Source organism: Oncorhynchus gorbuscha, unplaced genomic scaffold, assembly GCF_021184085.1.
Source record: "Oncorhynchus gorbuscha isolate QuinsamMale2020 ecotype Even-year unplaced genomic scaffold, OgorEven_v1.0 Un_scaffold_533, whole genome shotgun sequence".
NCBI classification, from domain to species: domain Eukaryota; kingdom Metazoa; phylum Chordata; class Actinopteri; order Salmoniformes; family Salmonidae; genus Oncorhynchus; species Oncorhynchus gorbuscha.
The window spans coordinates 379,951-392,615 of NW_025745357.1; positions in this window are offsets into that span (position 1 = coordinate 379,951).

Consider the following 12,665-nt stretch of genomic DNA (forward strand, 5'->3'; position numbering starts at 1 on the left):
AACAGGCTAGATCTATATCTATGAGTGGTGGGGAACAGGCTAGATCTATATCTATGAGTGGTGGGGAACATGCTAGATCTATATCTATGAGTGGTGGGGAACAGACAAGATCTATATCTATGAGTGGTGGGGAACAGACTAGATCTATATCTATGAGTGGTGGGGAACAGACTAGATCTATATCTTTGAGTGGTGGGGAACAGACTAGATCTATATCTTTGAGTGGTGGGGAACAGACTAGATCTATATCTTTGAGTGGTGGGGAACAGACTAGATCTATATCTATGAGTGGTGGGGATCAGACTAGATCTATATCTATGAGTGGTGGGGAACAGACTAGATCTATATCTATGAGTGGTGGGGAACAGGCTAGATCTATATCTTTGAGTGGTGGGGAACAGGCTGGATCTATATCTATGAGTGGTGGGGAACAGGCTAGATCTATATCTATGAGTGGTGGGGAACAGACTAGATCTATATCTTTGAGTGGTGGGGAACAGGCTGGATCTATATCTATGAGTGGTGGGGAACAGGCTAGATCTATATCTTTGAGTGGTGGGGAACAGGCTAGATCTATATCTATGAGTGGTGGGGAACAGGCTAGATCTATATCTATGAGTGGTGGGGAACATGCTGGATATATATCTATGAGTGGTGGGGAACAGACTAGATCTATATCTATGAGTGGTGGGGAACAGGCTGGATCTATATCTATGAGTGGTGGGGAACATGCTAGATCTATATCTGAGAGTGGTGGGGAACAGGCTGGATCTATATCTATGAGTGGTGGGGAACAGGCTGGATCTATATCTGTTGGTCGGGAGAACAGACTAGATCTATATCTATGAGTGGTGGGGAACAGACTAGATCTATATCTATGAGTGGTGGGGAACAGACTAGATCTATATCTATGAGTGGTGGGGAACAGACTAGATCTATATCTATGAGTGGTGGGGAACAGGCTGGATCTATATCTATGAGTGGTGGGGAACAGGCTGGATCTATATCTGTTGGTCAGGAGAACAGAGTAGATCTATATCTATGAGTGGTGGGGAACAGGCTGGATCTATATCTGTTGGTCAGGAGAACAGACTAGATCTATATCTATGAGTGGTGGGGAACAGGCTGGATCTATATCTGTTGGTCAGGAGAACAGACTAGATCTATATCTATGAGTGGTGGGGAACAGACTAGATCTATATCTATGAGTGGTGGGGAACAGACTAGATCTATATCTATGAGTGGTGGGGAACAGACTAGATCTATATCTATGAGTGGTGGGGAACAGACTAGATCTATATCTATGAGTGGTATGGAACAGGCTAGATCTATATCTATGAGTGGTATGGAACAGACTAGATCTATATCTATGAGTGGTGGGGAACAGACTAGATCTATATCTATGAGTGGTGGGGAACAGGCTAGATCTATATCTATGAGTGGTGGGTAACAGACTAGATCTATATCTATGAGTGGTGGGTAACAGACTAGATCTATATCTATGAGTGGTGGGTAACAGACTAGATCTATATCTATGAGTGGTGGGTAACAGACTAGATCTATATCTATGAGTGGTGGGTAACAGACTAGATGTATATCTATGAGTGGTATGGAACAGACTAGATCTATATCTATGAGTGGTGGGTAACAGACTAGATCTATATCTATGAGTGGTGGGGAACAGGCTAGATCTATATCTATGAGTGGTGGGTAACAGACTAGATCTATACCTATGAGTGGTGGGTAACAGACTAGATCTATACCTATGAGTGGTGGGTAACAGACTAGATCTATATCTATGAGTGGTGGGTAACAGACTAGATCTATATCTATGAGTGGTGGGTAACAGACTAGATCTATATCTTTGAGTGGTGGGGAACAGGCTGGATCTATATCTATGAGTGGTGGGGAACAGGCTAGATCTATATCTTTGAGTGGTGGGGAACAGGCTAGATCTATATCTATGAGTGGTGGGGAACAGGCTAGATCTATATCTATGAGTGGTGGGGAACAGACTAGATCTATATCTATGAGTGGTGGAGAACAGGCTATATCTATATCTATGAGTGGTGGGGAACAGGCTGGATCTATATCTATGAGTGGTGGGGAACAGACTAGATCTATATCTATGAGTGGTGGGGAACAGGCTAGATCTATATCTATGAGTGGTGGGGAACAGGCTAGATCTATATCTATGAGTGGTGGGTAACAGGCTAGATCTATACCTATGAGTGGTGGGGAACAGGCTAGATCTATATCTATGAGTGGTGGGTAACAGACTAGATCTATATCTATGAGTGGTGGGTAACAGACTAGATCTATATCTATGAGTGGTGGGGAACAGGCTGGATCAATATCTATGAGTGGTGGGGAACAGACTAGATCTATATCTATGAGTGGTGGGGAACAGACTAGATCTATATCTATGAGTGGTGGGGAACAGACTAGATCTATATCTATGAGTGGTGGGGAACAGACTAGATCTATATCTATGAGTGGTGGGGAACAGACTAGATCTATATCTATGAGTGGTGAGGAACAGACTAGATCTATATCTATGAGTGGTGGGGAACAGACTAGATCTATATCTATGAGTGGTGGGGAACAGACTAGATCTATATCTATGAGTGGTGGGGAACAGACTAGATCTATATCTATGAGTGGTGGGGAACAGGCTGGATCTATATCTATGAGTGGTGGGGAACAGGCTAGATCTATATCTATGAGTGGTGGGGAACAGACTAGATCTATATCTATGAGTGGTATGGAACACGCTACTTCTATATCTATGAGTGGTGGGGAACAGGCTAGATCTATATCTGTTGGGGTCAGGAGAACAGGCTGGATCTATATTGATGAGTGGTGGGGAACAGGCTAGATATATATCTATGAGTGGTGAGGAACAGGCTAGATCTATATCTATGAGTGGTGGGGAACAGGCTAGATCTATATCTATGAGTGGTGGGGAACAGGCTAGATCTATATCTATGAGTGGTGGGGAACAGGCTAGATCTATATCTATGAGTGGTGGGGAACAGGCTAGATCTATATCTATGAGTGGTGGGGAACAGACTAGATCTATATCTATGAGTGGTGGGGAACAGGCTAGATCTATATCTATGAGTGGTGGGGAACAGACTAGATCTATATCTATGAGTGGTGGGGAACAGACTAGATCTATATCTATGAGTGGTGGGGAACAGACTAGATCTATATCTATGAGTGGTGGGGAACAGGCTAGATCTATATCTATGAGTGGTGGGGAACAGACTAGATCTATATCTTTGAGTGGTGGGGAACAGGCTGGATCTATATCTATGAGTGGTGGGGAACAGGCTAGATCTATATCTATGAGTGGTATGGAACACGCTACTTCTATATCTATGAGTGGTGGGGAACAGGCTAGATCTATATCTGTTGGGGTCAGGAGAACAGGCTGGATCTATATCTATGAGTGGTGGGGAACAGACTAGATCTATATCTATGAGTGCTAGATATATATCTATGAGTGGTGGGAACAGGCTAGATCTATATCTATGAGTGGTGGGGAACAGGCTAGATCTATATCTATGAGTGGTGGGGAACAGGCTAGATCTATATCTATGAGTGGTGGGGAACAGGCTAGATCTATATCTATGAGTGGTGGGGAACAGCTAGATCTATATCTATGAGTGGTGGGGAACAGACTAGATCTATATCTATGAGTGGTGGGGAACAGGCTAGATCTATATCTATGAGTGGTGGGGAACAGACTAGATCTATATCTATGAGTGGTGGGGAACAGGCTAGATCTATATCTATGAGTGGTGGGGAACAGACTAGATCTATATCTATGAGTGGTGGGGAACATGCTAGATCTATATCTAGAGTGGTGGGGAACAGGCTGGATCTATATCTGAGTGGTGGGGAACAGGCTGGTGGGGGAACAGGCTAGATCTATATCTATGAGTGGTGGGGAACAGACTAGATCTATATCTATGAGTGGTGGGGAACAGACTAGATCTATATCTATGAGTGGTGGGGAACAGACTAGATCTATATCTATGAGTGGTGGGGAACAGGCTGGATCTATATCTATGAGTGGTGGGGAACAGGCTGGATCTATATCTGTTGGTCAGGAGAACAGAGTAGATCTATATCTATGAGTGGTGGGGAACAGGCTGGATCTATATCTGTTGGTCAGGAGAACAGACTAGATCTATATCTATGAGTGGTGGGGAACAGGCTGGATCTATATCTGTTGGTCAGGAGAACAGACTAGATCTATATCTATGAGTGGTGGGGAACAGACTAGATCTATATCTATGAGTGGTGGGGAACAGACTAGATCTATATCTATGAGTGGTGGGGAACAGACTAGATCTATATCTGAGTGGTGGGGAACAGGCTAGATCTATATCTATGAGTGGTGGGGAACAGACTAGATCTATATCTATGAGTGGTATGGAACAGGCTAGATCTATATCTATGAGTGGTATGGAACAGACTAGATCTATATCTATGAGTGGTGGGGAACAGACTAGATCTATATCTATGAGTGGTGGGGAACAGGCTAGATCTATATCTATGAGTGGTGGGTAACAGACTAGATCTATATCTATGAGTGGTGGGTAACAGACTAGATCTATATCTATGAGTGGTGGGTAACAGACTAGATCTATATCTATGAGTGGTGGGTAACAGACTAGATCTATATCTATGAGTGGTGGGTAACAGACTAGATGTATATCTATGAGTGGTATGGAACAGACTAGATCTATATCTATGAGTGGTGGGTAACAGACTAGATCTATATCTATGAGTGGTGGGGAACAGGCTAGATCTATATCTATGAGTGGTGGGTAACAGACTAGATCTATACCTATGAGTGGTGGGTAACAGACTAGATCTATACCTATGAGTGGTGGTTAACAGACTAGATCTATATCTATGAGTGGTGGGTAACAGACTAGATCTATATCTATGAGTGGTGGGGAACAGACTAGATCTATATCTTTGAGTGGTGGGGAACAGGCTGGATCTATATCTATGAGTGGTGGGGAACAGGCTAGATCTATATCTTTGAGTGGTGGGGAACAGGCTAGATCTATATCTATGAGTGGTGGGGAACAGGCTATATCTATATCTATGAGTGGTGGGGAACAGGCTGGATCTATATCTATGAGTGGTGGGGAACAGACTAGATCTATATCTATGAGTGGTGGGGAACAGGCTATATCTATATCTATGAGTGGTGGGGAACAGGCTATATCTATATCTATGAGTGGTGGGGAACAGGCTATATCTATATCTATGAGTGGTGGGGAACAGGCTGGATCTATATCTATGAGTGGTGGGGAACAGACTAGATCTATATCTATGAGTGGTGGGGAACAGGCTAGATCTATATCTATGAGTGGTGGGGAACAGACTAGATCTATATCTATGAGTGGTGGGGAACAGACTAGATCTATATCTATGAGTGGTGGGGAACAGACTAGATCTATATCTATGAGTGGTGGGGAACAGACTAGATCTATATCTATGAGTGGTGGGGAACAGGCTAGATCTATATCTATGAGTGGTGGGGAACAGACTAGATCTATATCTATGAGTGGTGGGGAACAGACTAGATCTATATCTATGAGTGGTGGGGAACAGGCTAGATCTATATCTATGAGTGGTGGGGAACAGGCTGGATCTATATCTATGAGTGGTGGGGAACAGGCTAGATCTATATCTATGAGTGGTGGGGAACAGACTAGATCTATATCTATGAGTGGTGGGGAACAGACTAGATCTATATCTATGAGTGGTGGGGAACAGGCTAGATCTATATCTATGAGTGGTGGGGAACAGACTAGATCTATATCTATGAGTGGTGGGGAACATGCTGGATATATATCTATGAGTGGTGGGGAACAGACTAGATCTATATCTATGAGTGGTGGGGAACAGACTAGATCTATATCTATGAGTGGTGGGGAACAGACTAGATCTATATCTATGAGTGGTGGGGAACAGGCTAGATCTATATCTGTGAGTGGTGGGGAACAGACTAGATCTATATCTATGAGTGGTGGGGAACAGACTAGATCTATATCTATGAGTGGTGGGGAACAGACTAGATCTATATCTATGAGTGGTGGGGAACAGGCTAGATCTATATCTATGAGTGGTGGGGAACATGCTGGATATATATCTATGAGTGGTGGGGAACAGGCTAGATCTATATCTATGAGTGGTGGGGAACAGGCTGGATCTATATCTATGAGTGGTGGGGAACATGCTAGATCTATATCTGAGAGTGGTGGGGAACAGGCTGGATCTATATCTATGAGTGGTGGGGAACAGGCTGGATCTATATCTGTTGGTCAGGAGAACAGACTAGATCTATATCTATGAGTGGTGGGGAACAGACTAGATCTATATCTATGAGTGGTGGGGAACAGACTAGATCTATATCTATGAGTGGTGGGGAACAGACTAGATCTATATCTATGAGTGGTGGGGAACAGGCTGGATCTATATCTATGAGTGGTGGGGAACAGGCTGGATCTATATATGTTGGTCAGGAGAACAGAGTAGATCTATATCTATGAGTGGTGGGGAACAGGCTGGAACTATATCTGTTGGTCAGGAGAACAGACTAGATCTATATCTATGAGTGGTGGGGAACAGGCTGGATCTATATCTGTTGGTCAGGAGAACAGACTAGATCTATATCTATGAGTGGTGGGGAACAGACTAGATCTATATCTATGAGTGGTGGGGAACAGACTAGATCTATATCTATGAGTGGTGGGGAACAGACTAGATCTATATCTATGAGTGGTGGGGAACAGACTAGATCTATATCTATGAGTGGTGGGGAACAGACTAGATCTATATCTATGAGTGGTGGGGAACAGGCTAGATCTATATCTATGAGTGGTGGGGAACAGACTAGATCTATATCTATGAGTGGTGGGGAACAGGCTAGATCTATATCTATGAGTGGTGGGTAACAGACTAGATCTATATCTATGAGTGGTGGGTAACAGACTAGATCTATATCTATGAGTGGTGGGTAACAGACTAGATCTATATCTATGAGTGGTGGGTAACAGACTAGATCTATATCTATGAGTGGTGGGTAACAGACTAGATGTATATCTATGAGTGGTATGGAACAGACTAGATCTATATCTATGAGTGGTGGGTAACAGACTAGATCTATATCTATGAGTGGTGGGGAACAGGCTAGATCTATATCTATGAGTGGTGGGTAACAGACTAGATCTATACCTATGAGTGGTGGGTAACAGACTAGATCTATACCTATGAGTGGTGGGTAACAGACTAGATCTATATCTATGAGTGGTGGGTAACAGACTAGATCTATATCTATGAGTGGTGGGGAACAGGCTAGATCTATATCTATGAGTGGTGGGGAACAGGCTGGATCTATATCTATGAGTGGTGGGGAACAGGCTAGATCTATATCTATGAGTGGTGGGGAACAGACTAGATCTATATCTATGAGTGGTGGGGAACAGGCTAGATCTATATCTATGAGTGGTGGGGAACAGGCTGGATCTATATCTATGAGTGGTGGGGAACAGGCTAGATCTATATCTATGAGTGGTGGGGAACAGACTAGATCTATATCTATGAGTGGTGGGGAACAGGCTAGATCTATATCTATGAGTGGTGGGGAACAGGCTAGATCTATATCTATGAGTGGTGGGGAACAGACTAGATCTATATCTATGAGTGGTGGGGAACAGGCTAGATCTATATCTATGAGTGGTGGGGAACAGGCTAGATCTATATCTATGAGTGGTGGGGAACAGGCTAGATCTATATCTATGAGTGGTGGGTAACAGGCTAGATCTATACCTATGAGTGGTGGGGAACAGGCTAGATCTATATCTATGAGTGGTGGGGAACAGGCTAGATCTATATCTATGAGTGGTGGGGAACAGACTAGATCTATATCTATGAGTGGTGGGGAACAGACTAGATCTATATCTATGAGTGGTGGGGAACAGACTAGATCTATATCTATGAGTGGTGGGGAACAGGCTAGATCTATATCTGTGAGTGGTGGGGAACAGACTAGATCTATATCTATGAGTGGTGGGGAACAGACTAGATCTATATCTATGAGTGGTGGGGAACAGACTAGATCTATATCTATGAGTGGTGGGGAACAGGCTAGATCTATATCTATGAGTGGTGGGGAACAGATCTATATCTATGAGTGGTGGGGAACAGGCTAGATCTATATCTATGAGTGGTGGGGAACAGGCTGGATCTATATCTATGAGTGGTGGGGAACAGGCTGGATCTATATCTGTGGTCAGGAGAACAGACTAGATCTATATCTATGAGTGGTGGGGAACAGACTAGATCTATATCTATGAGTGGTGGGGAACAGACTAGATCTATATCTATGAGTGGTGGGGAACAGACTAGATCTATATCTATGAGTGGTGGGGAACAGGCTGGATCTATATCTATGAGTGGTGGGGAACAGGCTGGATCTATATCTGTTGAGTCAGGGGGAACAGAGGCTAGATCTATATCTATGAGTGGTGGGGAACAGGCTGGATCTATATCTGTTGGTCAGGAGAACAGACTAGATCTATATCTATGAGTGGTGGGGAACAGGCTGGATCTATATCTGTTGGTCAGGAGAACAGACTAGATCTATATCTATGAGTGGTGGGGAACAGACTAGATCTATATCTATGAGTGGTGGGGAACAGACTAGATCTATATCTATGAGTGGTGGGGAACAGACTAGATCTATATCTATGAGTGGTGGGGAACAGACTAGATCTATATCTATGAGTGGTGGGGAACAGACTAGATCTATATCTATGAGTGGTGGGGAACAGGCTAGATCTATATCTATGAGTGGTGGGGAACAGACTAGATCTATATCTATGAGTGGTGGGGAACAGGCTAGATCTATATCTATGAGTGGTGGGGAACAGACTAGATCTATATCTGAGTGGTGGGTAACAGACTAGATCTATATCTATGAGTGGTGGGAACAGACTAGATCTATATCTATGAGTGGTGGGTAACAGACTAGATCTATATCTATGAGTGGTATGGAACAGACTAGATCTATATCTATGAGTGGTGGGTAACAGACTAGATCTATATCTATGAGTGGTGGGGAACAGACTAGATCTATATCTATGAGTGGTGGGGAACAGACTAGATCTATATCTATGAGTGGTGGGTAACAGACTAGATCTATATCTATGAGTGGTGGGTAACTAGATCTATACCTATGAGTGGTGGGTAACAGACTAGATCTATATCTATGAGTGGTGGGAACAGACTAGATCTATATCTATGAGTGGTGGGGAACAGGCTAGATCTATATCTATGAGTGGTGGGGAACAGGCTGGATCTATATCTATGAGTGGTGGGGAACAGGCTAGATCTATATCTATGAGTGGTGGGGAACAGACTAGATCTATATCTATGAGTGGTGGGGAACAGGCTAGATCTATATCTATGAGTGGTGGGGAACAGGCTGGATCTATATCTATGAGTGGTGGGGAACAGGCTAGATCTATATCTATGAGTGGTGGGGAACAGACTAGATCTATATCTATGAGTGGTGGGGAACAGGCTAGATCTATATCTATGAGTGGTGGGGAACAGGCTAGATCTATATCTATGAGTGGTGGGGAACAGACTAGATCTATATCTATGAGTGGTGGGGAACAGGCTAGATCTATATCTATGAGTGGTGGGGAACAGGCTAGATCTATATCTATGAGTGGTGGGGAACAGGCTAGATCTATATCTATGAGTGGTGGGTAACAGGCTAGATCTATACCTATGAGTGGTGGGGAACAGGCTAGATCTATATCTATGAGTGGTGGGTAACAGACTAGATCTATATCTATGAGTGGTGGGTAACAGACTAGATCTATATCTATGAGTGGTGGGGAACAGGCTGGATCTATATCTATGAGTGGTGGGGAACAGACTAGATCTATATCTATGAGTGGTGGGGAACAGACTAGATCTATACCTATGAGTGGTGGGGAACAGACTAGATCTATATCTATGAGTGGTGGGGAACAGACTAGATCTATATCTATGAGTGGTGAGGAACAGACTAGATCTATATCTATGAGTGGTGGGGAACAGACTAGATCTATATCTATGAGTGGTGGGGAACAGGCTGGATCTATATCTATGAGTGGTGGGGAACAGGCTAGATCTATATCTATGAGTGGTGGGGAACAGACTAGATCTATATCTATGAGTGGTGGGGAACAGGCTAGATCTATATCTATGAGTGGTGGGGAACAGGCTAGATCTATATCTATGAGTGGTGGGGAACAGGCTAGATCTATATCTATGAGTGGTGGGGAACAGACTAGATCTATATCTATGAGTGGTGGGGAACAGACTAGATCTATATCTATGAGTGGTGGGGAACAGACTAGATCTATATCTATGAGTGGTGGGGAACAGGCTAGATCTATATCTATGAGTGGTGGGGAACAGACTAGATCTATATCTATGAGTGGTGGGGAACAGACTAGATCTATATCTATGAGTGGTGGGGAACAGACTAGATCTATATCTATGAGTGGTGGGGAACAGGCTAGATCTATATCTATGAGTGGTGGGGAACAGACTAGATCTATATCTATGAGTGGTGGGGAACAGGCTGGATCTATATCTATGAGTGGTGGGGAACAGGCTAGATCTATATCTATGAGTGGTGGGGAACAGACTAGATCTATATCTATGAGTGGTATGGAACACGCTACTTCTATATCTATGAGTGGTGGGGAACAGATACCTATGAGTGGTGGGGAACAGACTAGATCTATATCTATGAGTGGTGGGGAACAGACTAGATCTATATCTATGAGTGGTGGGGAACAGACTAGATCTATATCTATGAGTGGTGGGGAACAGACTAGATCTATATCTATGAGTGGTGGGGAACAGGCTGGATCTATATCTATGAGTGGTGGGGAACAGACTAGATCTATATCTATGAGTGGTGGGGAACAGGCTAGATCTATATCTATGAGTGGTGGGGAACAGGCTAGATCTATATCTATGAGTGGTGGGGAACAGACTAGATCTATATCTATGAGTGGTGGGGAACAGGCTGGATCTATATCTATGAGTGGTGGGGAACAGACTAGATCTATATCTATGAGTGGTGGGGAACAGGCTAGATCTATATCTATGAGTGGTGGGGAACAGACTAGATCTATATCTATGAGTGGTGGGGAACAGGCTAGATCTATATCTATGAGTGGTGGGGAACAGACTAGATCTATACCTATGAGTGGTGGGTAACAGACTAGATCTATATCTATGAGTGGTGGGTAACAGACTAGATCTATATCTATGAGTGGTGGGGAACAGGCTGGATCTATATCTATGAGTGGTGGGGAACAGACTAGATCTATATCTATGAGTGGTGGGGAACAGACTAGATCTATATCTATGAGTGGTGGGGAACAGACTAGATCTATATCTATGAGTGGTGGGGAACAGACTAGATCTATATCTATGAGTGGTGGGGAACAGACTAGATCTATATCTATGAGTGGTGGGGAACAGACTAGATCTATATCTATGAGTGGTGGGGAACAGGCTAGATCTATATCTATGAGTGGTGGGGAACAGACTAGATCTATATCTATGAGTGGTGGGGAACAGACTAGATCTATATCTATGAGTGGTGGGGAACAGGCTAGATCTATATCTATGAGTGGTGGGGAACAGGCTAGATCTATATCTATGAGTGGTGGGGAACAGACTAGATCTATATCTATGAGTGGTGGGGAACAGACTAGATCTATATCTATGAGTGGTGGGGAACAGACTAGATCTATATCTATGAGTGGTGGGGAACAGACTAGATCTATATCTATGAGTGGTGGGGAACAGGCTAGATCTATATCTATGAGTGGTGGGGAACAGACTAGATCTATATCTATGAGTGGTGGGGAACAGACTAGATCTATATCTATGAGTGGTGGGGAACAGACTAGATCTATATCTATGAGTGGTGGGGAACAGGCTAGATCTATATCTATGAGTGGTGGGGAACAGACTAGATCTATATCTATGAGTGGTGGGGAACAGGCTGGATCTATATCTATGAGTGGTGGGGAACAGGCTAGATCTATATCTATGAGTGGTGGGGAACAGACTAGATCTATATCTATGAGTGGTGGGGAACAGGCTAGATCTATATCTATGAGTGGTGGGGAACAGACTAGATCTATATCTATGAGTGGTGGGGAACAGGCTAGATCTATATCTATGAGTGGTGGGGAACAGACTAGATCTATATCTATGAGTGGTGGGGAACAGACTAGATCTATATCTATGAGTGGTGGGGAACAGACTAGATCTATATCTATGAGTGGTGGGGAACAGGCTAGATCTATATCTATGAGTGGTGGGGAACAGACTAGATCTATATCTATGAGTGGTGGGGAACAGGCTAGATCTATATCTATGAGTGGTGGGGAACAGGCTAGATCTATATCTATGAGTGGTGGGGAACAGACTAGATCTATATCTATGAATGGTGGGGAACAGACTAGATCTATATCTATGAGTGGTGGGGAACACAGATACCTATGAGTGGTGGGGAACAGACTAGATCTATATCTATGAGTGGTGGGGAA